We start from the raw sequence: 26,884 nt of genomic DNA, 5'->3' as shown, positions 1-26,884 counted from the left end.
GAAGTGTTTCAATGCACAGCACGTGGTAAAGTCTTTTCGCATTCCATATCAGACCAGCCAGTTTAGAAAGAAAAGTACTTTCTAAGCCGTGTGTTCAGAAAGGGCCCAAGGCTGCTACAGAGATGAACTGAGAAAGGGTGTGGGAGTGTGGAGAAGTGTCCTGGGGACCCTCAGAGGATGATCCCCTCAGCTTAGCCACACCACCAACCAGAAGCCAACAGAGAAGGTTTTTCACTACATAGGATAAGAAATTGGTCTTTTGTAAGCTCGTTTATTTCTATGTATGTGCATGTATGTTGTATATTTCAACCTCTAAAAGATAATAGGGATTTTTATCCTTACTTGAACATGAGGACCAAGTAAAAACTTGGAGGGGAGTATGCTCCGGACTAGCTAGAAAAACCATAACCAGCTTCTTCTTTTTCCCATATAAAAGTTGCTAATAAATGCTTGGGCACCGTCTAGGGCTAGAGATACAGCAGCAAACAAAATAGATAAAATTCCTACTTAGGTTCTGATGGAAGAGACAAGATAAATAGGGGTATTATGTTAGATGGTAATAGTGATACAGGGGAAAATGAAGTGGAGAGAGGGACCAAAGAGTGGGAATGGGGTAGGGAGTGATTGGCCATCGGGCAGGGAAGACTTCACTGAGAAGGTGCAAGCCATGTCAATATTGGGGGGGAAAGTATCCCTGGTGGTGAGAACAGCAAGTGCAAAGGCCCTGAGGCAGAAGCATGCCTAGCATGTTCAGGAACAGCAAGGAAGCCTGTATAGTCTCCTTGGAGCCAAATTGTGTAGAGCCTTATAGGTCTTTGAAAGACTGGTTTTTACTCTCGAATGAGATGGGGAGCCATTGGAGGATTCTGAGAAGAGTATGACATATTCTGACTTAGATTTTAAATGGATTTCTCTAGCTGCTACATTATTAAGAATAGACTCAAGTATATAGATGTAATGATCTTAATGAGGAGGGTCCTTTTAATAATAGGTAAGAGTTGATAGTGGATAGCAGCAGTGATGATAGTGAGAAGTGGTTGGATTTTGGTTATATTTTGAAAGTACAGTCAACAGGATTTCCTATGGACTAGACATAAGAGAGAGGGAAAAGCTGGAAGAGAAAACCGTTGTCATTCAATGGTTTAGGGTGGACTATAGAAGAAATGGATTTAGGGTGAAGAGCCTTCACGCTGAGTTTAATTTTGGAGATCCTAGGCTTGAGATGTCTGGACATCAAGTGGAGCTGTTGCGAAGGCAGTCGAAGAATACGAGTCTGAAGTTTAGGTGGAAAGGTTTGTATTGGAGATACAAATAGTGGAGCCCCGGGCTTCTGGGTTGTATTTAGAATGGTGGGCTGAATGAATGAGTTCACCAAGGAGGTGAAGATAGAGACTAAGGACACAGATGCAAGGCACTCCCCACGTAGAGGTTAGGGAGATGGGGGGACCAGCGCCAGGCACGGAGAGGGATGGCCAGTAAGATGGGGAGCTAGGTGATGTGCTATCCTGGAAGCCTCATGATGCAGGTGTTTCAGAGAGGGAGTGATCAATCAGTTGTGTCAGATGACGCTGAGAATTGATCCCTGGCCTAGCAATAGGGAGGCCATTGGTGACCTTATCAGAAGCCTTGTGGAATGGAGTGGAAGCAATGCCTGGTTGGACTGGGTTGGTGAGAGACTAGAAGAGGAATTGGAGGCGAAGAATAGGGACTCAGCTGAAGAGGGGAGCAGAGCAAGAGCTGGAGAGGAAACTGGGGTTAAGAGGGAATCTAATTTTTTTTTAAGAGGGGAGGAAGTGACAGTGAGCTGGTCTACTGATGAGGATAATTCAGTAGAAAGGGAAAAGTGAAGGCAGGAGTGGGGAGAATGGCTGGTGTGATATCTGTGAGTAGGTGAGAGGGATACACCAGTGGAGAAGTTAGCCTGATTTCTGGAGCACAGGTAGCTCATCATACCACAGAATAAAGGGGCCCAGATGCAGGTCGGTGGGTAGTGATCTTGGTGGGAGACTGTGAGGTTTTTCTGGTTGCTTTTAATTTCTCAGTGAATAGTAATAATCATTAACCCTAATTTACTCAATACCTGCATAGAAGTTTGCCTTGTAGGAGTAAGAACTCCATTCTAGAGGCAAAGGAGTGTGGGGTTTGAATCCCAGCTGCTTCCCATTCTGTGGACTTGACCTTGGGCGAGTTGCTTGTGCTTATCAGTAAAATGGAGGCACTAATGATAACTACCCCGTAGAGTTGTGAAGATGGAATGTCGTGAGTGTGAAGCCCTCAGCATCGTGCCCATCACGTCCAGTAACACTAGCCTTTCCTGTTGTAGCTGCCTTAGAGTAAAATCGTACTATAATCCCCTCACATGGGAGAGGTTTTGTAGCTATCTTATCTTTACTGTCTGGCAGACAGCAGAGGTTACCCTTTGGGAGTCAGATCAAAGGTGAAGTTGCCCCCAGAGTCCGGGGGGAGGTTCACAGATAGATGGGAACTATCACATTGCCTTGAAGAGAGGAAGGGGAAACACGGGACTTGGGGGAAGGAAGAGAAGATGGAAACAAGGCAAAACCCTTTAAGGATTTCCAGTTTCTTATGCCATATTTGAGCTACAGAGAAGCACAGCTTCTTATTTTGTTAAATACTTGCAAGGCTCACTTTATGTGTTGGGTGGACGTTTCCCATGTAGGAGTATCTGCAGCTCCAGAATCTGGTTTTGTCTCAGACAGCACAGCATCCGTGTGTCCTGCAGGCTGGGTGGACATGGTGGGCGTGGGGCATTGGCAGGTGGGTGGGTACCATGCTGGGTGAGAGTGAGTGGGCAACACGCAGGGGTGCCAAGGCCCGGCTTCCTGTTCCCAGACCTGATTGTCTTGGCGATCACGGTCAACGTATGCAGCATTTCACTGCATGCATTGAACAAAAATGACGTATGGACTTGTTGAGTTGTCAGGGAGGTAGAAAACGAGACTAAATGGCACTGTGGCTCTTAAAATACTGGCAGTTTTCAGTCTCTTCTTTCAAGATAAGTGTTATTGGCTAAAGAGGTAGCTTGAGGTAAATCTGAATACAAAAGGATATAGAATATCTCTGCAGTTACGCAAGTGTGGCTCTTCAGGACCTTACCACCCTCACCCTGGGGTGTACCACAGATTCATTAGGAAATGTCTTTCGGAGGTGGCATGGTGGTGAGTTATTAAAAAAAAAAAGTTATCTCAGTATAGTGCAGAATGAAATATGAGTAAGTTTTTAATATAAACCCCAAGGCTTTAAAGACAGTTCAAGCTTTTGGCAGTCATCTTGGGCTATGCCCGCATACTTGTTCATCTCCCCTGTCAGTCAGGGCTTCTGAGAAAATGGTTGAACCGCTGACCGGCACAACCCTTTCTCTGCAGAGGGGTGACTGACACCCAGGAACGTCGAGCGACAGCTAGGTAGCAGCGGCGTGAGCCCTGGAACCCAGCTGCCCGATGCCCAGTCCACCAGGAGCTATGCCATACACATCTACATCTTGGTAGGCGATTCCTGTAAGTGAACCTGTACCCTGTGCTCTTGCTCTTAATAGAACAGTATCTCACATTTTTAAATGTCTTTCCCCCATAATGGCCTGGTATAGCGATAGCAAATACACAGCCACTGTTGCCCTTTCCCCCCTGCCAACTGGGGGCACTCCAGATGACCGTAGCACTTCTTCCAGCTGAGTCTCAGAATTCTCCAGGTCAGCATTAGTTAGCCTCTGCTGATGTATGTATAGGTGCTTGCACGTAAGACACGCATCTGTTTGCCCTCTTGGCCTGGCCAAATCCCCTGCATATGGAAGGCACTCTCTAAATGTCTCCCTGCTGGACATTATTCCTGCCGGTTTGTGAGCTTCTTAAGAGCGAGGCTGATGGCTTGTCCACTTTTGGTTCCAATCTGATAGACAGAAATGAGTACCCAAAAGGCATTTGTTAAGCCCTTTGAGTTAATTTCCCAAATACACTGAAGTCTTGTAGAAAATAGGGAGTGGGATGACCATTTCTTTAGAATGATCCTTTATGCCCTGATATTAGTACTACTACTTAAAAAAAAAAAAAAAACTGTGGTGAAATACACATAAGATTTATCATCTTAACCATTTTAAAGTATACAGTTCAGTAGTGTTAAACACCCACATGGTTGCGAACACCCCTGTACTCCTTAAACTTCTTCTGGAGTGCCCCGTAATCAGGATGGCCCTATTATTTTATTTATTTATTTTTTACGTCTTTATTGGAGTATAATTGTTTTACAATGGTGTGTTAGTTTCTGCTTTATAACAAAGTGAATCAGTTATACATATACATATGTTCCCATATCTCTTCCCTCTTGCGTCTCCCTCCCTCCCACCCTCCCTATCCCAGCCCTCTAGGTGGTCACAAAGCACGGAGCCGATCTCCCTGTGCTATGCGGCTGCTTCCCACTAGCTATCTGTTTTACGTTTGGTAGTGTATATATGTCCATGCCACTCTCTCACTTTGTCACAACTTACCCTTCAGGATGGCCCTATTATGAGGGCATAAAATATTGATAAACCAAACTTAAATACCTAAACATAGAATTGTGCTAAATCATATCATCTGATATGATATTCTAACATAGATTAGTGGCAATGGAATTAAAATTTTAATAAATTTAATAAAAATTCCATCTCCTCGATCAGCTCTGTGCTTTGTGTCCCCCTAGAGGGATGGGATAGGGAGATGCAAGAGGGAGGGGATATGGGGATATATGTATACATATAACTGATTCACTTTGTTATACAGCAGAAACTAACACACCATTGTAAAGCAATTATACTCCAATAAAGATGTTAAAAAACAAAAAATTCCATCTCCTAGCTTAGTATGTCTTTCCAGTCTCGTAAAGGACGGCTCCTGGTTGATTTCAGCAGCTGTGCCCCGGCTCCATTTGTGGAACCCTAGGGCTCCTCACTGCATGTTCTTTGAGAAACCGAAGTAATTTGTTTTAAGTTTTTTGCTAAGTTATGAGGAAATGGCAACAGATTCAAAAAAACTGGCCGTTTGTTTCTTTTATCTTGCTACTCTTCCTACCTACCTCTTAGTAGCTTTGAAATGAGACCGATTTCAGTGGCACACTGAGTGCAGGTGCAGCTGAGGTTTGATGTGACAGTGGCACATTCATGGGTTGATGTTCAGGAGGAAGCGTGTGTTCGGGAACATCAGATTAGACTGACAGCTGTCCCTGGTGGCAAGGCTGGCTTTAGCTTGTCTTGCAAATACTTTGTTCATACCACCCTCCCTACCCACCCACCCCCTGCTTTCTTTAGAGCCCTGTTAAAGATGCTCCCAGGTATTCGATTATCTTTTTCCTCTGTTCCTTGTCTCTTTGGATTTCTAATGACTAATTTCTGTATTGTCCAGAATCTGTTGAGTTTAATAGGCTTTCTTTGTTCTTATTGATGTTTTCATTATGAAATTTCTAGTAAGCTATTTGGGAGCTGTCAAAATAAAGCTTACTGGTGGTTCTGAATTGTGGGCCCTCTGAAGGCAAGAGGTTGGGACTGATTTATCTGTGTTTTGCTTTAACGTGGAGGCTGACGTGCGTCATTCTTCACAAATAAAACAGAAACGTGCTTTAAAAGAAATCTGACCCCCACACATGCACAAAGAGTAGTCATATTACCCAATAATGCTTTTGTGGATTGCTTTACTACCAAAACTACTTACCCCCTGCAGAAGTTAGGAAGGAACCCAGGGAATGATCTAGAAAGGTAGTCCGTCTCTCTCATGTTATAGATAAAGAACTGGAGGCCTAGGATTTGTTGTCGGTCATGCAGCCAGCTACTGGCAGAGCTGCCCCTCCACCCTTCCTCCCCCTAGTGTCCAGAGGTCTCTGCACACTTGAGCCCCTCCCTGTCTTCGACCTCCACTGCCCACCCTTGCAGGGATCAATCTAGCCAATGTGTCTGTTTTTATAAAATGTCACCGGAAGCTTAAGCAGATCTGTTCAAGTTCCACAAAGTTTCTTTGAAAATCTGTACTCATCAAAAAGAGTTGCTGGGCTTCCCTGGTGGCACAGTGGTTAAGAATCCACCTGCCAATGCAGGGGACATGGGTTCGAGCCCTGGCCCGGGGAGATTCCCACATGCTGCGGAGCAACTAAGCCCATGCACCACAACTACTGAGCCTGTGTTCTAGAGCCCGCGAACCACAGCTACTGAAGCCCGCACGCCTAGAACCCTGTCCTCTACAAGAGAAGCCACCACAATGAGAAGCCCGCGCACCTCAACGAAGAGCAGTCCCCGCTCACCGCAACTAGAGAAAGCCCGTGCGCAGCAACGAAGACCCAATGCAGTCAAAAAATAAATTAATTACATAAATTAAAAAAAAAAAAAGAAGAGTTGCCATCCTGAGTTTCTGAGATAACCGTTTCTCCATGAGGAACTGGGCCTGGGATTGCGGTTGAGCACGCAGAAGCGGTTGTGTGTTCCCCATGGGGAATCCCTACCCCCTCTGTTTCTGAACAAGCCACCCAGGCTCCCTCCACACCTCTCATTCATGCTTTAGATTAGATGGAAGGTGAGGTACTGCCTCAGGCAGTGACTCACTCCCGCTCTTCCCTGTGGCAGGTGGCTGCTGCGGGCTGGGTCGGGACAGTGTCCACAGCATCTAAGGCAAAGGCATTTAGTGAACCCTGCAGCTATTTGTCAAAGGTACTTACCGCACTTAAACCCTGCATATCCAGGTGCTCCTGAACTGGGCACATTCATTCCCTTCTAAAGGAAGATGTGAGGGGTGAGCATTTTGTGTTGTTTCTCCATAGCTGAGATGTTCCCCTGAATGCTGTCAGTTTCGTGGACTTTTATAGCCAGGTGACGGTTCCTCTTTCTGATGTCATTGCATTTTATTCTGCACCTCACTTGACTGTGGTGGAAAGCTTGTCCACCCTCTCAGCTGGTTGGATTTCCTCTCCTCACTGTGTGTGTGTGTGTGTGTGTGTGTGTATAAAAATTTTTTTTTGGAAGAGTAGAAAGGAGTAGCTTTATTAGTTTGCCAGGCAAAGGGGGACAGAGCGGGCTCCAGCCTTGAAAAACTATGTGTCCCTCCTCAGTATATCTCACAGCCTCTGTCCATTACAGTACATTTGCACTTGATTGTAACGCCCAGATGGCCAGCCAGCCCAGTGCCTGGTACACAGTAGGTACGGGTTTATGTGCCTCTTTATTGGTGTGTCGTCACGCGTCTGGAATGGGCTGTGAAACTCAGTCTCTAACTCTTGCCTGCCTGCAGCTGCCTACAGAAAGCACGTGTGAGCTTGTCCTATGCAGTTATGAGGTTTGCCTTTTCATGATTTCTGGGCACTGATTTTTTTTTAACATCTTTATTGGAGTATAATTGCTTTACAATGGTGTGTTAGTTTCTGCTTTATTACAAAGTGAATCAGCTATACATATACATATATCCCCATATCTCCTCCCTCTGTGTCTCCCTCCCACCCTCCCTATCCCACCCCTGTAGGTGGTCACAAAGCACCGAGCTGATCTCCCTGTGCTATGCAGCTGCTTCCCACTAGCCATCTATTTAACATTTGGTAGTGTATATATGTCCATGCTACGCTCTCACTTCATCCCAGCTTACTCTTCCCCCTCCCCATGTCCTCAAGTCCATTCTTTACATCTCCATCTTTATTCCCATCCTGCCCCCTAGATTCATCAGAACCATTTTTTTTAAGATTCCATATATATGTGTTAGCATATGGTATTTGTTTTTCTCTTTCTGACTTACTTCACTCTGTATGACAGACTCTAGGTCCGTCCACCTCACTATAAATAACTCAGTTTCGTTCCTTTTTTATGACTTAGTAATATTCCATTGTATATATGTGCCACATCTTTATTCATCTGTCAGTGGACACTTAGGTTGCTTCCATGTCCTGGCTAATGTAAATAGAGCTGCAATGAACATTGTGGTACATGACTTTTTGAACTATGGTTTTCTTAGGGTATATGCCCAGGAGTGGGATTTGGGCACTGATTTTTAACCTCCATGACCATCTATCTCTGTCATTTTCTTTGCAAGGCTTTTAATAAGCCAGTGTCCATCAACCAACATCATTTATAAAATTACATTTTAAATTTACCTTTGAATAGGTAATATACTCACATGGTACAAATATAAAAACTGAAAAAAGACTACCCTTGCACTTCTGGTCTCTAGTCATCCTATTCTTCCTGGAGACAACAGTTGTTTTACTAGTTGGTTGTATATGTTTATATTTGCTTATAAATTTGCAGACAGCTGTGAAAGGATTTACATTTTTTTTTTACACATGATAGCATGCCACATGTATTCTTCTGAACCTTGCTTTTTTTTTTTTCTCGGCATATTTTAGAGCTTGTTTGATGTAAATAAAGAGCTTCTTTAGTATTATTAATGTTTGCATAGCGTTCATTTTTAAGGATGAACCATGATTCACTGAACCAATCTGGATAGTCAGGTATTTTCGAATCTTTTGCCGTTAAAAGCAGTGCTGCAGTGAAGAATTTTATACCTTCCTCCTTTCACCTTAGGTAGAGGATCACTTCCTGGTGCAGTGGCGTGCCCAGCATTGTTTTAATGATCATGGCTGATTCCGGAGGTGTGCCTGGCTGCTCTTCATGACTTTCTATCACAAACTATATCCTACCATCTGATATTATAGGCTACTCAGCTGGCAGAGTTGCTGGAATCTTTTCAACAGCTAGAGTTGACAGTGTTAAGCCCAAGCTGTTGGGATTCCTCATGGCTTCAGCATTTGTGCCCCACCTGGACCTATGCTTGTTAAAATGTACTTGTTAAAATTAGAATGGCTTGTTGGAATGTGTGTTCACCAGATACTGATAAGAGCACATGTAGTGCTTCATCCCTGCATTGGAGTTAACAGGGTTATTTGACGTTTCATTTGATCCTTGCGACACCCTATGAGAAAACTTAGATAGGAGCATTTCACAGATAATCATAGAGATGACACCCAGCTAATAGGTGGTCCAGCCAGGACTTGAACCCACCAGGTCTTCGTGGAACTCCCTCACATTTCTGACTACGGTTTTGACTTACCAGTGTGTTACCAGGCAGGTAAGAAGGCGTGGACTAGCTGGAGGTGATAGCTGTGATAAGCATGTACCGTATTATCCCAATAATGACAGGCCCAAGTAGGACGGATGCTTAGCCAGTGTATACCAGTAAAGTAGTGCTAGTTGTTAAACTTTCAAAATACTTCTGGTTGGTAAGCGCTTTCCCCTGTCTCCCAAGTGTCCTTCGACACTGCCCTGGCCACTCTTCCTATAGGACACCCCCCCGCTCCCATATTTTGCCACAATCCAGCAACTAATGGGGAAATGTCCCAATACAACAGGGCGCTCTGGGCTGTAGCTCCAATACTACACCACCATCTGTGCTGATTAACTGGTTTCCAAGTCATATTGATTGCTCAATATTTTTAAAAAATTCATTAATTAATTTGGCTGCATTGGGTCTTCGTTGCTGTGCGCGGGCTTTCTATGGCCCTCTGCCCAGCTAAAAGTTCTTTTACTATGGAAAAAGGGGGAGACCGGCACTGGGTGCCAGCCAGCAGTCTCTGGCCCAGCTACTAAGCCCGTTGCTTCAGTTATCTCATTTAGAAAATAAACTATGTGATCATACTAATTTCCTTTTCAAAACATTGAAAAATCTGGATTTCCTAAGCTGTTGGAATAGTCAAATGGATACAGTGACCTACCAGGTATGTGCTTTTTAGATATACCTTTTCTCTTGGCTTTTATTAAAAGCATTTGACTGAAACATGATGGAAATTGAAAAGTCACTTTTTCCTTTGCAAATGAGCTTATTTGATAACAGCCTTTAAGAAATGAGTCTTTTTTTTTTTTTTGAGTTAGCACTGACGATATGCTCAGTCCACTTGGCATAGAAAAACCATATGGTAACAACATACTTGAATTTAAAATTATGAAATGCAATGATAATTATAAAATTTTATTTACCAGAAATTTGCTGAATGCCTGTGTACCAAGCACTGTGTGAAGGTCAAGGATGGGAGGGTGGGCTCACAGTCCAGTTCAGACAGGTTTCTTAAAAGGACAGCTCACTAGAAGGACAAATGTGATTTGATTTGGCAACTGGAAAGTCAGGTATCTGATAATTCAGAAGCACAGGAAGCGATCCAGTGCCGCATTGGACAAGCAGCCGCTTTGTAAAACTGAAAGAACAGGATTGCTTGGAGATTTTCATTCTTCCCTTTCTTACTGCAGTAGATAAAAGCACTTTGGTTTTTGAATTTTATTTATTTTTTATACAGCAGGTTCTTATTAGTTATCCATTTTATACACATTAGTGTATACATGTCAATCCCAATCTCCCAATTCATCACACCCCCACCCCCACCCCACTTTCCCCCCCTGGTGTCCATACATTTGTTCTCTACATCTGTGTTTCTATTTCTGCCCTGCAAACCAGTTCATCAGTACCATTTTTCTAGGTTCCACAGACATGCATTAATATACGATATTTGTTTTTCTCTTTCTGGCTTACTTCACTCTGTATGACAGTCTCTAGATCCATCCATGTCTCTACAAATGACCCAGTTTCGTTCCTTTTTATGGCTGAGTAATATTCCATTGTGTATATGTACTACATCTTCTTTATCCATGTGTCTGTTGATGGGCATTTAGGTTGCTTCCATGACCTGGCTATTGTAAATAGTACTACAGTGACCGTTGGGGTGCATGTGTCTTTTTGAATTATGGGATAAAAGTATTTTTATTATAACTCCTTGAGTGATGTCTTACTGGTAATCAGTTGCTTGGTCAGCTGAAAAGCCCTTTTCAGCTCATGATTTTATTTTTTTAAATGAGCTAGTTATATAATTAATTAATTAATTAATTATTTTTGGCTGCACGGCATGTGGGATCTTAATTCCTCGACCAGGAATCAAACCTGCCTCCCCTGCACTGGAAGCACAGAGTCTTAATCACTGGACTGCCAGGGAAGTCCCTGGTTATATATTTATACTTTATCATTTTTTGTTGAATTGAAGTGGAATTCTTGGCCATTCTGAATCTAGGCCAGTATCGTGATTTTATCTTGTTGGGTGCTAACTATATTCTTTTTCCTTGAGATTATTTAAATCTCTATTGTTGGGAGGTTAGAAGCAAGTGTTGAACCAAGGTCATTCCAAAAATTGATGCCAGGGCTGGAACCAGAATTCCTTCCCCACCCGCTTCTCCATGTTGCTGATCTGACCGCCCTTGTTGGCATTCCAGTTAAATAGTTGAAATTGATGCCGTGATTTCACATTTTTTCCCCCAGTTGATGGTTGAGATTCTGAGCTGGAAGAGGAGTTGCATGTTGTGGATAATAAAAACATGTTCTGGGGCTTCCCTGGTGGCGCAGTGGTTGAGAGTCCGCCTGCCGATGCAGGGGACACGGGTTCGTGCCCCGATCCGGGAAGATCCCACATGCTGCGGAGCGGCTGGGCCCGTGAGCCATGGCCGCTGAGCCTGCGCGTCCGGAGCCTGTGCTCCTCAACGGGAGAGGCCACAGCAGTGAGAGGCCCGTGTAATGCAAAAAAAAAAAAAAAAAAAATGTTCTGCTTTGGGTGTTCTTTTATTGTATGAGCTCCCTTGTTCTTAGTCAGAGACACACCTGTAGTAAAATGTACTGAGTCAAGTAAGAAACAGAACCCTCAGGCTCAGATGTCACAGGAGTTTCATAGTCACTGGAGATTGAATTTAGTTCCAGCATGTTTCTCCAAGGAGACAGGAAAAAAGTCTCAAGAAATGTTGGGAAGGCCAGGACAAGATGACTGGTTTTGTGATCCACATAAATACCACAAGTATCCTTTGGGCCCCTGTGGCGTGGATCTTAAAGTGCTTTATAGACCTTAATTATAACTCCTGTAAAATAAATACTTTTTAAAAAAGGTGGATAGATTAAAGTACTTTAGTGATGTTTTCCAATGAAGCAGAAAGAAGAATTTGGGTGTAGTGATGTAGAGCAAGATTAGGGAGTGTTGGGCAGAACCCCTATTTCATCAATTACCAGCTGTGTGACATTGGACAAGTTACTTGTCCTCTCTGAACCTGCATCCACATTTGTAAAATGGGTGGTAGTAACAGTGTCTACTTCTTAAAGAACTCATAGCAGAGTGCCTAATACATTGTAAGAGCATGGGAGATGATAGCTCCGGTGTATTAATAATAATTGTTTATTTGCCCTGATTTGCAGGTTAGGGTATGTATTTCTCATGTGATTTCTTGGAAGGTTATTAGAAATCTAGTCTTTTGAAAGTGAGATTGTAGTTCATAGAGAAAATTTACCTTTCTGTGTAAATGTGAAAACCCAAGGCTAGGAAGTGAACAGATTTGTTCCACTGTGAATTTTTGCTCAGGCTTGCCCTACTGGATCAGCCAGTTAGTATAGTTAAATAGGGTTTTGGTTTTTCTTGGCCAAACACCCCTTGAGGTTATTTAAAAAAAAAAAAAAAAGGGAGCAGATTCCTGCCCTCAAGGCATTTGTAGTCTAATTAAGTGAAGTTGGGAGAAATCCTGGTCCAGGGAAGTTTACTTTGGAGAGGTGAAACTTGAGACAGGGTCTTGATATATAAAGCCTAGAGCTGGAGTTTGGAAGTTGCTGTTGAGGAGGATTTGGTGGAACGGGGGCAGGATGGCGTGAGCCAAGGCACCAAGGCCTTTGTGTGCTTGGCAGGCGAGGGGCATAGGGGCAGCTAGGATGGATGGCTAGTGTGGGGACAGACGGCAGGGGGTGGCTGCCCTTGCAGTGGGAAGAGTATGGCACGTGGGAAGCCCTACCCATGCCAGGTGGTGTCTGAGCCTCGGTTTCTTCATCTCTGAGATGCTGATACCTACCTCCCAGTTGCTGAGGCATAGCTGAATAAAAGTGTATGTTAAGGACTTTGTAATTATAGAGTGCTGTACAAATGTGAGTATTAGCACAGCTGAGTAGGGAGCTTTGCTAAGGCAGAGCCTGGGATGCACGAGCAGTATCTACCTGCCAGGTACTGCTCTAGGTGTGTGTTCAGGAAGCAAAAGAAGAGCCCCCACACCCTTGGAACCAGTAGCATTCTAGCTCAGGGAAGATGGGCAGTTGACCCAAAGTGCCGAACATCGTCATTTCAGGTACGGATGCGGGCCGTGAAGATCCTTACATAGGGAGAATCTGTAGACAGTGCCTTAGGGAGAGCTCTAGGTAGGATGAGTAGGGAGGGCCTCTCTGAGGAGGTGACTTGTGAGTTGAGGGATGTGAAGGGTGCATCCCACAAAGATCTGAGGCAGGAATGGTCTCAGCCGAAGGAAGTGACTGCAGAGACCCTGAAATGGAAAACAGGTTGGTGTGTTCAAATGCCAGAAGCCAGGCCAGTGTGGCAGGAGTGCACACCCGAGGTGAGTGAGGCTAGAGCGGCAGGTAAAGGGCAGTTCACGTAGGGCCTTGTGCAGCATGGCGGGAGGTTGCATGTCATGCCACTGGCCATGGGAACCCAGGGAGGGCTGTAAGCAGAGGGGTGTTGTGATGTGACTTAAGACGTAGAAAGAGCAGTGGTTGCTCTGTGGAGATGAGCTGGGGCGGGACAAGAGCGGAAGCAGGTGGACCAGTCAGAAGGATATTACAGTTGTCCAGACGTAACCAGATGGAGGCTTGGACCATCCTTACAGCAAAGGAGCCACCGAGAAGTGGGTCAGAGTGAAATGTGGAGGCAGAGCCGAGAGAATGTACTGATGCCTCGGATGTGGAAGGTGAGGGAAGGCGAGGAATCAAGGATGACTCCTAGGTTTCTAGCCTGAACAGACGCGTGGGTGGATAGTGTACCTTTACCGAGAGAGGGAAGGCTTGTGGGGAGCGTGGCTGGGGGAAAACTGAGTTCTGTGTTGAACACGTTAAATGTGAGATGCTAAGTGCCGACGTCTAGTAGACAGCTGGGTGTCGGAGTGTGGAGAGTAGCCGAGAAGTCTGGGCTGAAAAGATGTTCTGAGAGTCACCTGTTAAATAAATGTGTTTCCAGCCCCAGGACGAGAGTATAGCCAGAGACAAGGAAAGCCTCCCAGATCTATTGGAAGGGGAGCCGCCGGCGAGGGGGAGGATAAATCTGGCAAGTATTGATGGGCTCGTATCATAGGCCTTGCTGCTTTTTCCTCCAGCTGCCCAGTCTAGTTCCTGATTGGACGGGACTAGAAGATCAACATGAAACTAGACTTGGGAAATCACAGAGACTCTTGGTCCCTCTCCTCTTAAATGGGGACGTGAGCCCACAATTCAAAGCTCTCCGCATGGTGCCCTCCTAGAATTATCATGTCAGGTTCTAACAGTGAAGAGGAGCCCCTGGTGCTTAATCTTACTGCTAAGACTGTGGAGGAGTTTGATATTCTGGGGATACGGCTTTAGAATTTGATTCAGAAAGAGGTGGAATGTAGTCAGTTTCCTTGTCCAGTTTCCCTCAATCTTCTAGCTCTTCTTTCCAGGTGGTTAATTGTTTTGACTATTAAGGTCTTAAATGCAGGCTGTGTAACTGACCACAGGACCTGGGCAGGTCCTCTTTGAACCTTTATTCTTGTCTCCCTAACATCAGGGGCTCAGATGAGATCAAGCTGGGCTCCATGAGCTCCTCCAGGAAACCAGGGCCTGGTGGGGGTCGGTGGGCATTCTCAGCTACGGTCCACGTGGCAACCAATACCTGAGGAGGCAGGGAGGGCTGGGATTCACTCATGGAGGTGATGCTGGAGTTGAGTGGAGGTCTAGGGAAGAGTTGGGGTTGGGGCAGATGTTCTGCAGGGAATGGACAGCATCTGCGCAGTGTGGAAGCGTGAACGAAGAGCCTGGTGGAAAGGATGAATTCAGGTGGTCGGTCCGGTTGGAATCTCGGTGGGGCGGGGAGGGGAAGTGATGGTGGTAACAAGGTAGCAGTGTCATAGGACCAGAGCCACATGGTGACCCCACATACAGGAACAGGGCAGTTCTCCTGTATTTTCTCATCTGTAAGTAGCCCTGTGGAAAATCCAAGTGGGTTGAGTAAAGACATTCAAAAACATTAGGGTTTATGGGTTCTGCATGTTTAAACCCAGAAACAAAGTTCAAGCTTCATTTGACAAGTTGATGTTTTAAAGCTTTCTCCCAAAACCCATCCTATGGGCTCATTTTGGTGTGTGTCATTGCAGCTGGGTCATGGGTAAGAGCACTGATGTTAAAGCTACCTTTGAAACCTCCCAGCCCCTCCTGTGGTTCCCAGATGCAGTGTGGGCCACGGAGGCAAACTGCTGTCTGTGTGAGGTGTTGCTAAGACCAGTTTCCTTTGTGTCTCTTGGGAAGGCATTAATTGGTAGGAATCCTGGAAATCGGAACCACTGACTGCTCCAACAGATCCAGCTGAGGCGGGGAGGCACAACGTGGGCAGAGCGCTTCCTGCAGCAGGGAGCTTGGGAGATATTTGCTGAAGGAATGAAGGAGTGAACAGGAGGATGATTGAAAGGTTGCGCTCTCAGACTGGCGCCAGCATTTCACCATCATTTGCTCAGATTTGTTGGCATAACTGTTCTGAAACAATGCTACAGTATAATCTAGCTTTTACATACGGTTTAAAAATCACCGTACAAAACAGAATACCGACATATTTTGAAGACCAACTGGAGCCCTCAAAGGAAAGTCTGACTTGTTGGAAATAGGCCAAGGGATGGGGGGGTGCAGCAGGCAGTGCTGTCCCCCATTTTCCTCTACAGGGCCACTTGTAGAAATAGTGGAACGTTTCTCAGTTTAGTTTAAATCTGCTGTGTTGAAATCATTAAAAGTGAACTTCACTTTTTAGCTGTGTAAATTGCTATGATGAATTTGGTTCATTAAAAATACCTGTTGAGGGCTTCCCTGGTGGCGCAGTGGTTGAGAGTCCGCCTGCCGATGCAGGGGACACGGGTTCGTGCCCCGGTCCGGGAAGATCCCACATGCCGCGGAGCGGCTGGGTCTGTGAGCTATGGCCGCTGAGCCTGTGCGTCCGGAGCCTGTGCTCCGCAACGGGAGAGGCCACAACAGTGAGAGGCCCACGTACCGCAAAAAAAAACACAAAAAAACCTGTTAAGTGCTCGCCCTGAGCTGGACACTGAGGGACACAGCAGTGAACAGAACAGACATGGCCCTGCCCCCATGGAGCTGACCTTCTGGTGAGGGAGGTGGCCAGTATGCAGTTCCTCTCACATGTCATGATTACTGACCGTGGTCGTGCTAGGAAGGGAAGGTAGATGAGGACTTATAAGAGGTGGGGCCCGGCCTAGCTTGGAAGGTATATGAAGGGTTTTAAGCAGAGGCCTGAAGAGGGAGAGTAGGAGGATTCCGGGGGGAGAGAAGAGTGTGTGCAGAGGTTCTGAGCCAGGAGAGAGCATGGTAGTTGAGGGGTTTGAAAGCAGCCCAGTCCAAAGTGTCGAAAGTGAGGGAGAAGGTAAACCCAGAATGTGCTCTTGACATATACTTAGCTTCAGCAAAAGCATTTTAGGTTATCATTCCAACTTGAAGTTCTTGGTGTCTGTGTACAATTCAATAAGAAAGAGACTGTTTAGATTTCCTGCTGTAATTGGCAGAATAATGCTTACAAAGAGTCTATGTCCTAACCCCCCAAACCTGTGAATGTATTAGGTGAAGCGGCAAAGGGGAATTAAAGTTGCAGATGGATTAAGGTTGCTAATCAGCTGACTTTAAGATTAGCGAGATTGTCCTAGATTATCCGGGTGGGCCCCGTGTGGTCACATATAGGATCACATATAGGATCCTTATAAATGTGGAAGAGGGAGGCAAAAGAGAGATCTGAACATAGTTTGCTGCTGTTTCAGATGGAAGAAGGGGCTGCGAGTCAAGGAATGCAGGTACCTTTAGAAACTGGCAGGGGCAAGGAAACACTCTCCTCTAACCTTCAGAAAGGAGCTGCCGACACCTTGGTTTTTCAGTCTAGTGAGACCCATTCTAGACTCCTGAACCACAGGAACTGTAAGATAAGAAATCTGTTTCAAGCCACTAAGTTGGTGGTAACTTGTTATAGCAGCCACAGAAAACTAACACACCTGCCCAACTCAAGGTCTCATTGCGTAGATGGCTGTTGCCACCAAGTCACTTGGTAGTAACGACCTCTGCTACTTGCTTTGCTTTTCAGGGCAGTGGAGAATGGCTCTTACGCACCCTACCTCGAGGTGCTTGGGCTGTGGTCATTCTTCAGTGAATACTTGGGCATCGCCATGTGCTGGCACCAGCTGCAGGAGCTTGGGATAGGTTCGTGGGTTAAAAACAGCAAGCTGTGTGCCTTCATGGAACTACATTCTAGATGCCTCATAGCCCTGACCTATGCAGAGGGCCGGCGGGGGCAGAGAGTTCATGTCCAGACACTCAGCCAGGCATCCGGGCACTGCTACGTGGTTGTGAATAGCAGTGACTTTCCCTGAAAAAGACGAGTCTGTTTCTACTACTTATAGGAAAACTAGAGTTTTATCCAACATACCTATACTTAGTTTTTGGGTTGTTTGGAAATGATTCTTCAGGACTAACAGCACACATTAAATACAATAATATTTGCTAATGCACAGCTCACTGCTGCTGGATATCAGTGTTTTCTTAATAAATTTATTTATTTTTTGGCTGCATTGGGTCTTCGTTGCTGCGCACAGGGTTTCTCTAGTTGCGGCGAGCTGGGGCTATTCTTCGTTGCGGTGCACAGGCTTCTCATTGCGGTGGCTTCTTTTGTTGCGGAGCACGGGCTCTAGGCGCACGGGTTTCCGTAGTTGTGGCGCACAGGCTGTAGGGCACAGGCTCAGTAGTTGTGGCACGTGGGCTCGGTAGTTGTGGCTCACGGGCTCTAGAGCTCAGGCTCAGTAGTTGTGGCACGTGGGCTCAGTTGCTCCGCGGCATGTGGAATCTTCCCGGACCAGGGCTCAAACCCATGTCCCCTGCACTGGCAGGTGGATTCTTACCCACTGCGCCACCAGGGAAGCCCCTGGATATCAGTTCTTGAGTGCAGAGTTCCCTCGTATATTTTTAAATCTTCAAATAACCAGTCATCAAAATAAGAATAGTCTTTTTAAGTTTTATAACTTTAATAACGTATGTACTTTGGAAAGTCTAACATGGGAGTTAGTCTGATGATTGACAGATTTTCTGGTTCCAAAGGAGAGAGAAGCAGGCCCTTCCTCTGAAGCCATTTGACTCAGAGGCAGAGATGCGGGGTTTAGGTTAAAGCACAAGCGAGCTGTAATGCCTGTTCTCTACAGCAGGTAAAGAAGGAAGGGGAGGAAAGGACAAAATTCCTTACCAATCCTTAGCAAAAACCTGGCAGGTTACCAGGTTTGCTCGTGGTGGCTGGGGGTGGTAGGTGGGGTGTGGACATTCCCCGTTGACCGCTGGTCCTTGGAAAGCAGGCACCTCCCCCTCCAGCCAGAGGAGGGACAGTGCTTCTGCCGGCGGACACCTGGAGAGTCAGCCTGGCTGCGGTGGAGAGGGGCTCTCAGAGGGCCATTGGAGCTTCGATGACCAGACAGGCTGCCCTCGGCGAGCCTGGTCATGTGGAAATTGACTGCAGGGCCTCCCAGGCCGAAGTAACTCCCCGGTACCTGGGAAACTGTGCCGTATCCAAGCACACAGTTGGACTGTAAGGATAGCATTATTAAATTCAAGTTGTTGCCTCAGTCAGGTTACATTGCTAGCTTTATACCTGAGGCTGGGACGACTGTATAGTTTATCTACCAAACTGGGACATTTTTGAGAATGAAAGGGGGCCTGGGACAATAGGAGTGAATCAGGAGTGTCCTGGGGAAACCTGGACCTATGGTCAGCCCAGTGAAGTGTTGGAAGCTTTAACCACTTTGTGGACAGCCTGACCAAAAATGACTCAGCACAACGTGGCCTTTGTGTGGAAGGGCCTAGACCTTCCAGAGGAGGAGAAGGCGTGACCCAGGGGCCTTTCTTAAGATTCCTGTTCACAGCACAGAGAGCTTTCCAACTTGGAGGCTTTAGAGCTGTTTTCCATACACCTTTAAATATAAGGCAAGATCTATTTTTTATCCCCAAATTATCCCACCTTATATTTGAGCCCTTATACAGTCATTTTCCTCGGAGAGCTGCCCTCGTGATTACTTTACTCGAGCAACAAAATTTTGTTCGCTATAAACACATTAGCCTAAAGGGACCTCAATCAGTTATAACTGTGGGTGCTGATAGAGGTTAAATTTGTTTTAAAATATTTTAAATAAAATGATTTCAAAAAGGAAGCAAAGAAATTGAGCTCACATTTAGTAATAATTCCTCAGGATTTGACACGATAATTGCAAGTCTTAGGTGTGGTTATAAACTTTAAAATGTCCTAGAAATGCCCTGGAAAACTGGGTTAGACATTGCTTTTCAGAAAGTAATGTCAAAGCAGCATATGGAGTTTGAATACAATTGCTTTGTAAAATAAGCGTAAAACTATTAGATAAATTTTTAATAAGATGTTATTCAAAATGTTTGCATAAATAATCAAATGTCAGTGGACTCTTTCATCTACATTCATAATGGCTTACATATACAAATTGGCCAAAAACCCCTTTTTTGGATTTTTTTTTTCCCCATTCACGGAGCTTTATGAGGAATCCCTGGTATATGAGGGGTGATTGTAATGATAGAGATGTTGTGGTAACAGCTGGGAAAAGGACATTCACCTTCAAACTGCAAGGAATCCAGGCTGGGGGTGAAAATTGGATTCCTTCAAGAAATGATTGGATTTTGACTTACAGGTTCCAGATGGCTGACTAGATATACAGGTTTCCCTGCAGGCTCCTCAGGGCTCTGTGATGGCTGAGAGATTATTGCTAAAAGGCAGAAAGCAGATGGGATCTGGCTTATGGCCTTAACAAGGGAGGGAGCCACACTCAGGGGTATATCGTGCAGGGACTGGGAAAAAGGGGGCAGGTGGTCTGCCTTGTGCCCACCCTGAGAATCGTCAGGTGAGGCAGGCTCTGGGAATCAGGCGTGGATCTGGAAGTAAAGGCCTATATGCTGGACCACAGATGCCAGATGACACCTTCATTCCCCATCTCTCTGTACAGAGTATAGGACGCTGGAATTTAACACTCTGGCAAAAACAAAAAAACCATAGTGCTTTCTTTTTGGGGGGAAAGGGGTGGGGATGTTGACAGGTGCATGTTTTACAAAGCTTAAATGATGACAGCTCAAGAGTGGATTCATGTAGAGGTAAAGCAAGGCAGTTATAGTATTTAAAAAACAGCTAGGGAAAGCTGGGGCTTCTAGTGTGAATGCTGGCAGCCCAAGAATTAAGCCTTCCTCCTCTAGCATTTGAAGACTGGTTTTCAGTCTTGACAGCAGCTCCCTACGCACTCAGCCTAAAGTGATTCCTCTGTCAGCAGGCCCCACCCAGGACTCCCTTTCAGCATTCCTGATCCGGGGTGAGACCAAGCCAAAAATGGACCTTTTAAGGCAACAGCAAAACAAGAGAACCAAGGATTATCAGGCATATGATGAGAGCTAGCAGCATGAAAGGGAATGGTTGAAGTAAACCAGAGGAAAAATCAGAAGAAACAGAAAATCCAGGAACAGAAGGAGAACAAAGGAAAAACAAAACCAAAAAACCTTCTAGGTAAAATGCTTAGAATATGAGAATTTGAGAATATGTGAATCCACAAAATAAGAATAGGTGCATTGGTATGTGAAAGGCGCAGTCCAAACACAGAGCTTTTGGAGATTACAAATATAATTGCTGAAACTTAAATTTCATTAGAAATACTAGAAAATTAAGTCAAGTCTCTGGAACCAGAGAGAGGGAAGGAAAAAGTGAGAAGATTAATCCAGGAGGTCCCACTAGCTAACAGACTAGCTAACAGAGATTCCAGAAAGAACAGAAAATGGAACGAGTAAAATGACCGATGCACCCTAAGAGTTTCCTGGAAGTTGATGTCCTAAGTCTCTAGATTGAAGGAGGCCACGCAGTGCACAGTGAGCGAGAAAAGGCTCACGCACAGGTACTGTCGTGCTGTTCAGAACGCCTGGGTTAACGCGCAGAGCCTAAAAGTCACCTTTAAAGAAACGAAAATAGGATTTAATGTCAGAATTTTCATTGGCAGCACTGGACACTGGAATAAATTAGAGCAGTTCTGAAGAAAGTGTTTTCCAACCTAGATACTACACCCAAACTATCAGTCAAGAGTGAGAGCAGAATGACATTTTTGTATATGCAGGGACTCAGTTTACCTATCATGTACTGTTCTTTAGGATGCCATTTAAGAAAACCAAATAAGAGGAAAACATGAGGTCCTAGGTCAAAGGAGACCAATCCAGGAGGGGGCAGTAAAGGGAAGTGCTAGGATGACCATGTACAGCAGACCCAGATGACCCTGACTCTGTACCGCAGACCTAGAAGAACAGTCAGTCTGTGTGGTACTAGGAGGTCCAAGGGCTCTGAGGAGGACATATGAGCAAAGAAGAGATCCTGATTTCATACTAGGTACAATTGGGAGCTTAGAAACAATTGGGGCTGGAATAAAAGCAAACAACGTAAGCGAGAAAAAATGGTAATGAGAAACGCCAAGAAAAACTGAAGTCACGGTCCAAATGTGACGTACACCAAACAGTTGATAGAATGGAAGGAAAGCAAGTCTGTTTGACCTTGATGCTAGGAACAGTATCCTTGGAGGACAAGAGCTTCTGATACTGGTCCCAGATAGAGGATAATTTCAATGCTGTTTGGTTCAGCAGTGAATAATGTTTACCTGGTTGTACAAAAGGACAGGTGACCAAAATGTGGTTACAAGACAAATTGTAAATGGTAATAGCTCTGGTAATAGTGTAAAAGTATAGCCAATGGATGGTAGGACTTGGAGGCACCAAGAGGAAAGTTGGGGAGACAGAGTGCTGATAGCATCATCTCCCCAGCTGGGGAATGGAGAGATTTTGTCAGAAATTGATGAAGAGAAAGTAGAAATTTAAATATATTACTTAAAGCATAGCAAATAGAAGAACTAAAGTAATATAGTTATTAAACATAGGAGGGAAAGTAGCAAGTAGTTTAAGCTCTCCCCTTTTCATATTGTGGTGTCAACAGTTAATTGCCTAAAGCTGGTAAGTCAAGAAATAAATGTATTAGCATAATATCAATATCGAGCATTCTAGAGAAGTAAATCCAGAATTTAAAAGGAGTTCTGCCCAGAGAGTGGGACACGGGATGAGTGTAGAATCTGTTGTTTTCCACTGTAAGTTGTTTTTGATTTCTTGCCATCCGTATTTATTACTGTTAAAGACTGAGCTCAAAGATGGATTAAATGTAGAGGTGACACAGTTGAATTATTAATGCCATCTTCTAATTAAGGTTTAATTTGGACAAACTAAGAAGGCTGTTTTAAATTAAGCAATAATAGTGTCCTTGTTCTAATGAAGCAATATTTCACATTTCCTGGGACAAAGTTGCATAGCTAGAGGCAGAATCTTTAATCCTTGAGGAAATGAATTATTGCCAAAAACAATGAAGCAAAGCTGCTACTGTCCTTAGAGTTTTAAAAGTACCCCAGTGTTTAGAACTTTTGGTTGATGTAGTTATGCAAAAGTATACTGGCTCTGCTTGGGGGAGAACTTGACTATAGGAAATAGGAGTATGGCTTGCTTGAAGTTTGAAATAACCTTGTGGTTAATAGCATGATAAGGGTCCTGCATCTTTGTGCCAAGAATTTTGATCTAGACTCCAAAGGCCTGAATTTATATCATGTCCTCGGTCACTGCCACACTTGTGCAGTTTGCCTTTTACATTGTATTCTATTTCAAATTTCATTTCTCATCTTTAAAGATGATGTGGTTTTACACATTTTGAGTTTTGTATTTTAAAGGTAAGTTTCCAATATGTTGGAATCCCAAGGCAGTGTTTATGTCAGTACAGATTGAAACAGTGGAGGTGATTGTCCAATGGCCCCGTGGAGAGCAATTTGGGAAGTAATTTTTCCTGTTCCTTTTGGTGTCTAAAACAATCTTAGTTCAAATCCAGATTCTTGCCCTTCCTTGATTACAGTTTTTCTTGTGACCTGATATATGGGAATAGGTTTCTAAGACCCTGTTCTGTTCATTTCCACCACTTCCCTTCAAAAGCCATAACTGCGTGTTCCTTGGTCCCTGTCACTCTGAATGTGAGGTGTGACTGTAGTTCTGAATTCCTCCAGTGGTACTGGGTGGGTCAGTAAAAAGCAGCAGCTGCTTAAAAGAAAATGAACAGCCTGGCAGATGCTTCCCCGGGCCCTAGGAGCTGCTGTGGGCATCCATCCCTGCGGTGCCCAGAGCTCCTGGTGCTCACATTAAACCCAGCCTCAAAGGGAAAAAAGTGGGATTTGAGCAGAAACTGGATGTTGGTGTGGCCTGAGTCTTCCCCCCAGATGCAGACTGTCCCCCCTAGAGCTGCACTCGCTGTGCTCTCCCAGGAGCTGGCTGGGTTCTGAATGGCTTAGGCCAGTGCCCAGGTCCTAAAGGACTTAATGAGGAAGTAGATGGGTTGCACCGGGGATGGTGTCATCGACTGGTTACAGCTCTATTTTCAGTTCTTTATCCTTGCCAGACATAGCCTCAGCTAATGGGCTGTGACCTCCTGTGATTAAGACTGGTTCTAAGCAGAAATCAGAGTTTGCTTATTTCCTGAACAAGAGACGGTGACTTTCCCTTGAGGATTAAGACACCTGCCAGTTGTTGACTTTGGTTGGGGGTACCGTGTTCCTCCATCAAGGTGCTTCCTCACCTTTTCTATGACTGATTTTGTCTGACTTATAGCTCTACCTGCCTTCCCCATCACTGTCTTCCTGTAAGTGTGGTCCCAGGGAATGGGGTGCGGCTAGAGCAGGGGCACCCCCCACTGATGGGTGTCTGGTCTTCCTCCTCTGGCTGCCTGTGGCCTGAGTCCCCAGAGCACTCCGCCTCCTCTGTCTGAGCTAGGACAGATTCCGAAGCGGGGCTCATTGTGCCAACTGTCCAGGGACCTGGGAGGAAGGATAGTGCTGGGAACACAAGGCAGCTAACATTATTCTCCAGAGGTACATTTCGCTTATTTTGTCAAGTTCCCTTTTCCTGTGTGTTGTCCCCTCTCCCTCCCACCCCCCAATCTTCCAGCTGCTTCCATCCTTCTCTGTGGTCAGCTTTCAGATGCGGTAGCCACCCCAAAGAATGCAGGGAAACTTCTGCAAGAGCTTGGCATTCGTAGCATCCGGGAAATTTTGTCGCTACAGCCCTATAACTAGCCAGACAACTGGAATGAAAGAGTTCCTGCGTGGTAGAGGCCCGCCCTTTGAGGGCCTGGGAAGCAGTGGAATCTGCAGGTACCGAAGAGGGAGAAGCCCTCCCACGCAGCCAGGGGAAAAGAGGCTGGAGGGAGCCGCTTGCTCTGAAGGACTGTCCATGTAAATGGAACAATCTCCGCAGCTTTTTCAACAACAGGAAACCCGGAAGCACCTGTCCCCTGCTGGGGACAAATGGTCAGCGGAAGCCAGGGGCTCTGAGGCGCTGCGCAGGTGCGCATCTGTGGCCTTTTGCACCGGAACGCGGAGCTCCGCAGATCAGGCTGCCCATCCCCAATCCCGTCTTGTTGCATCGCCGATTCCTACTCTTCCATTTCCTCCGGCCCCTTCCCTCTCAGCCTGTGCACATGCTGTGCCCCTCACTGGGCCACCTCCAGCTCCTGTCATCTCTAGGTGACACACGCTCCAGGGCAGGTTTAGCGCCCTCTGGACCGGCGTGGCACTCTGCCCCGGCCTCCCATTGCTTCTACCTCCCTGTGGTTTAAAGACCCGATTATGGATCTGGCTCTCACAGGGCCAGGGTTTGGCAGGGAGGGGAACAATTCTTACTCACCCTAGGAGGCTCTTGAATGTTTGTGGAATGAATAAGTGAACAAATGAGCGAGGACAGTCAACGGGAAATAACAAGCCCCAGTACCTGCCTATGGTAGCTTGCCAGGCTCCTTGGGCGGGGATGAGGAGAGGAAGTGGTCAGAGAAGGCACACTGTAATAACCTTGGAACTCCTGGCCTGCTCTGCTCTTTATAGCCTTGCCTGTTGGAGTCGTTACCTTTACAGGAAATCTCCTCGTGACCTTCACCCCACCCAGCTGCAATAATGCTTCGCCTCCGCCTTCCCTTACCCTTTCTGAATTAATCTTAGTAAATGGAACAGTTCTTGTTTCAGTGTTTCATTTGTGTAGGTTTTGCCCTTTCATTTAAATTGTAAACACCTTAAAATCCTGGGTTTTATTTTCCTAGGAGCTAGCAATTTAGAGGAATGGAGAAAACATTACTCCAAGGTAGTTTTTTTTCCTGGCTGCCAACTAGCTGTGAGGTCTTAGGGACAGGGTACTTACCCTCCTCCCCAAAGCCCCTGTTTCCTCGTCTGTGAAGTTAGAGGGCTGGATGCATTTTCCGGCACTTCCAGTGCCCACATCCTGTGATTTTGTGCTTCTGACCCCTAGCACTTTGCTTATCCCTTGAAGTACTTAGACAGGGTTCCATCTCCACCCCTGCTGGATAATTGAGCTTGTTCACTCACAGTGTAGCCTAGTTCACCTCTCAGCTCTTTGTCAGTGCTCCTGGGATCAAGAATGACATTAGCGGAATAGGTGTGGGACAGCCCTTGGCCTTGCCTCTGCACAGAAGTTCCAGGCACCAAGGACCCTAGCTTGGTCCTGCAGTTCCGTACTTTGGTGTGTTTTGTTTCATCCCTTAAATGTTGGACGAATTGGAGGTGGAGGCTGATGGTGCTTCCACCCAAGGGTCTGGGAGGAAGGATGGTGCAAGGGATGCATGTTCCCACACAAGCCAGCCATCGTTCTGTAAGACCCGCCTCACTGGTTCTCCCTGGGCAGAGTCTGGCTCCCGTCTCTGTTTTCTGAGTGCATTTTCTTTGCATTGTACCCACTGCGTTGCATTGGTTTAAAAAAAAAAAAATTTAAATCCTTTATTGGGATCACAGCAAAGACAAAAGTGGTAAGGACTGTTGTGTGTGGGGGGTTGTTTATTTGTTTCTTTGTTCTTTTGTTTTTGGCATCTGAGATTTGTGAGTTTCTTGAAGGCCAGGAGTGGCTTTTCTGTTTTGGGAGTTGGTTGTTGGTTCACATTCGTGTTCCCAGCCCTTTTCCCCAACTCCAGCCTGGTTTCCCTTTCAGCTCTGTTTCTCTGTCCAGTCAGGTGTATGTTCTTTCTCTTTGTTTCTTCTCCTCTTGTCAGTCAGCCAGACCTCAAAGATTGTAAAACTGATGGTGAGTAAAGGGCATTAATTAAGAAGAACACAGCAGAGAGGTAGTGGGTCTCCAAAGATCCCTCTGGCTGGGAAACAGATTTTCAGGATTGTGGGTTTGGCTTAGGACCCCTCTTACTGGAGATTGCAAGAACCCTGAGGTGGGAGGGGAGAGGGACTATTAGGATGCCTAGTACGTAAGTGGTATCCCTGAATCCTTGGTGGGGATTAATTGGACGATAAAGGAGGAGCTTGTGGAGATGACCAAAATGCCAGGAAGTAAGAATTGATGCAGAAAGAGGCCGCAAAAGAGTAATTCAGTTGAGTTGTATCTTGGGCACAGGTTTGGTTCCAAATCTGTGTTGTTAAAAGGTAAACGGAGGCATATTAAAAACTGGACGAGTTTGAGCAGAAATCAGTGCGAACCTGGCAGCGTCGAGCGGAAGTGGTTAGCGGTGCTCCACCGACAGGAGCAGGGAAAGACACAGGGAAAGTAAGGAAGCAAAGCAAGGAGATGATTTGATGGGACGGACACAGTTTGTGATTGGTTGCCCTTAGGGTTTGGTTTTGCAACAGTGAGGCGTTTACAGGCTGAGATTTTGGTTCGCTTCCGTAGGCTGCCGCAGCGTTAGAGCCACCTCAGTCTGATGGCCTCCC

The 26,884-nt window shown here is 45.6% G+C and overlaps 1 protein-coding gene and 1 long non-coding RNA gene across 4 annotated transcripts in view; one reads left to right on the top strand and one right to left on the bottom strand.

Annotated features, from left to right (window-relative positions):
* ITGA6 (integrin subunit alpha 6) overlaps positions 1–26,884 on the top strand; it is a 74,686-nt gene that overhangs the window by 7,702 nt on the left and 40,100 nt on the right. The gene's annotated exons all lie outside the window — the stretch shown is intronic.
* Positions 25,970–26,884, bottom strand: part of LOC132522299 (uncharacterized) — a 55,843-nt gene continuing 54,928 nt past the window's right edge. Inside the window, exon 4 of the long non-coding RNA XR_009541155.1 lies at positions 25,970–26,227. This is a non-coding gene — a long non-coding RNA (uncharacterized LOC132522299). The remainder of the gene's footprint in view (positions 26,228–26,884) is intronic.

The sequence above is a fragment of the Lagenorhynchus albirostris genome, chromosome 6 (genome assembly GCF_949774975.1).
Source record: "Lagenorhynchus albirostris chromosome 6, mLagAlb1.1, whole genome shotgun sequence".
In the NCBI taxonomy this organism is placed as follows: Eukaryota; Metazoa; Chordata; class Mammalia; order Artiodactyla; family Delphinidae; genus Lagenorhynchus; species Lagenorhynchus albirostris.
Note: the sequence above shows the minus strand (reverse complement) of the source record. Positions and strands in the feature narration are given on the sequence as shown.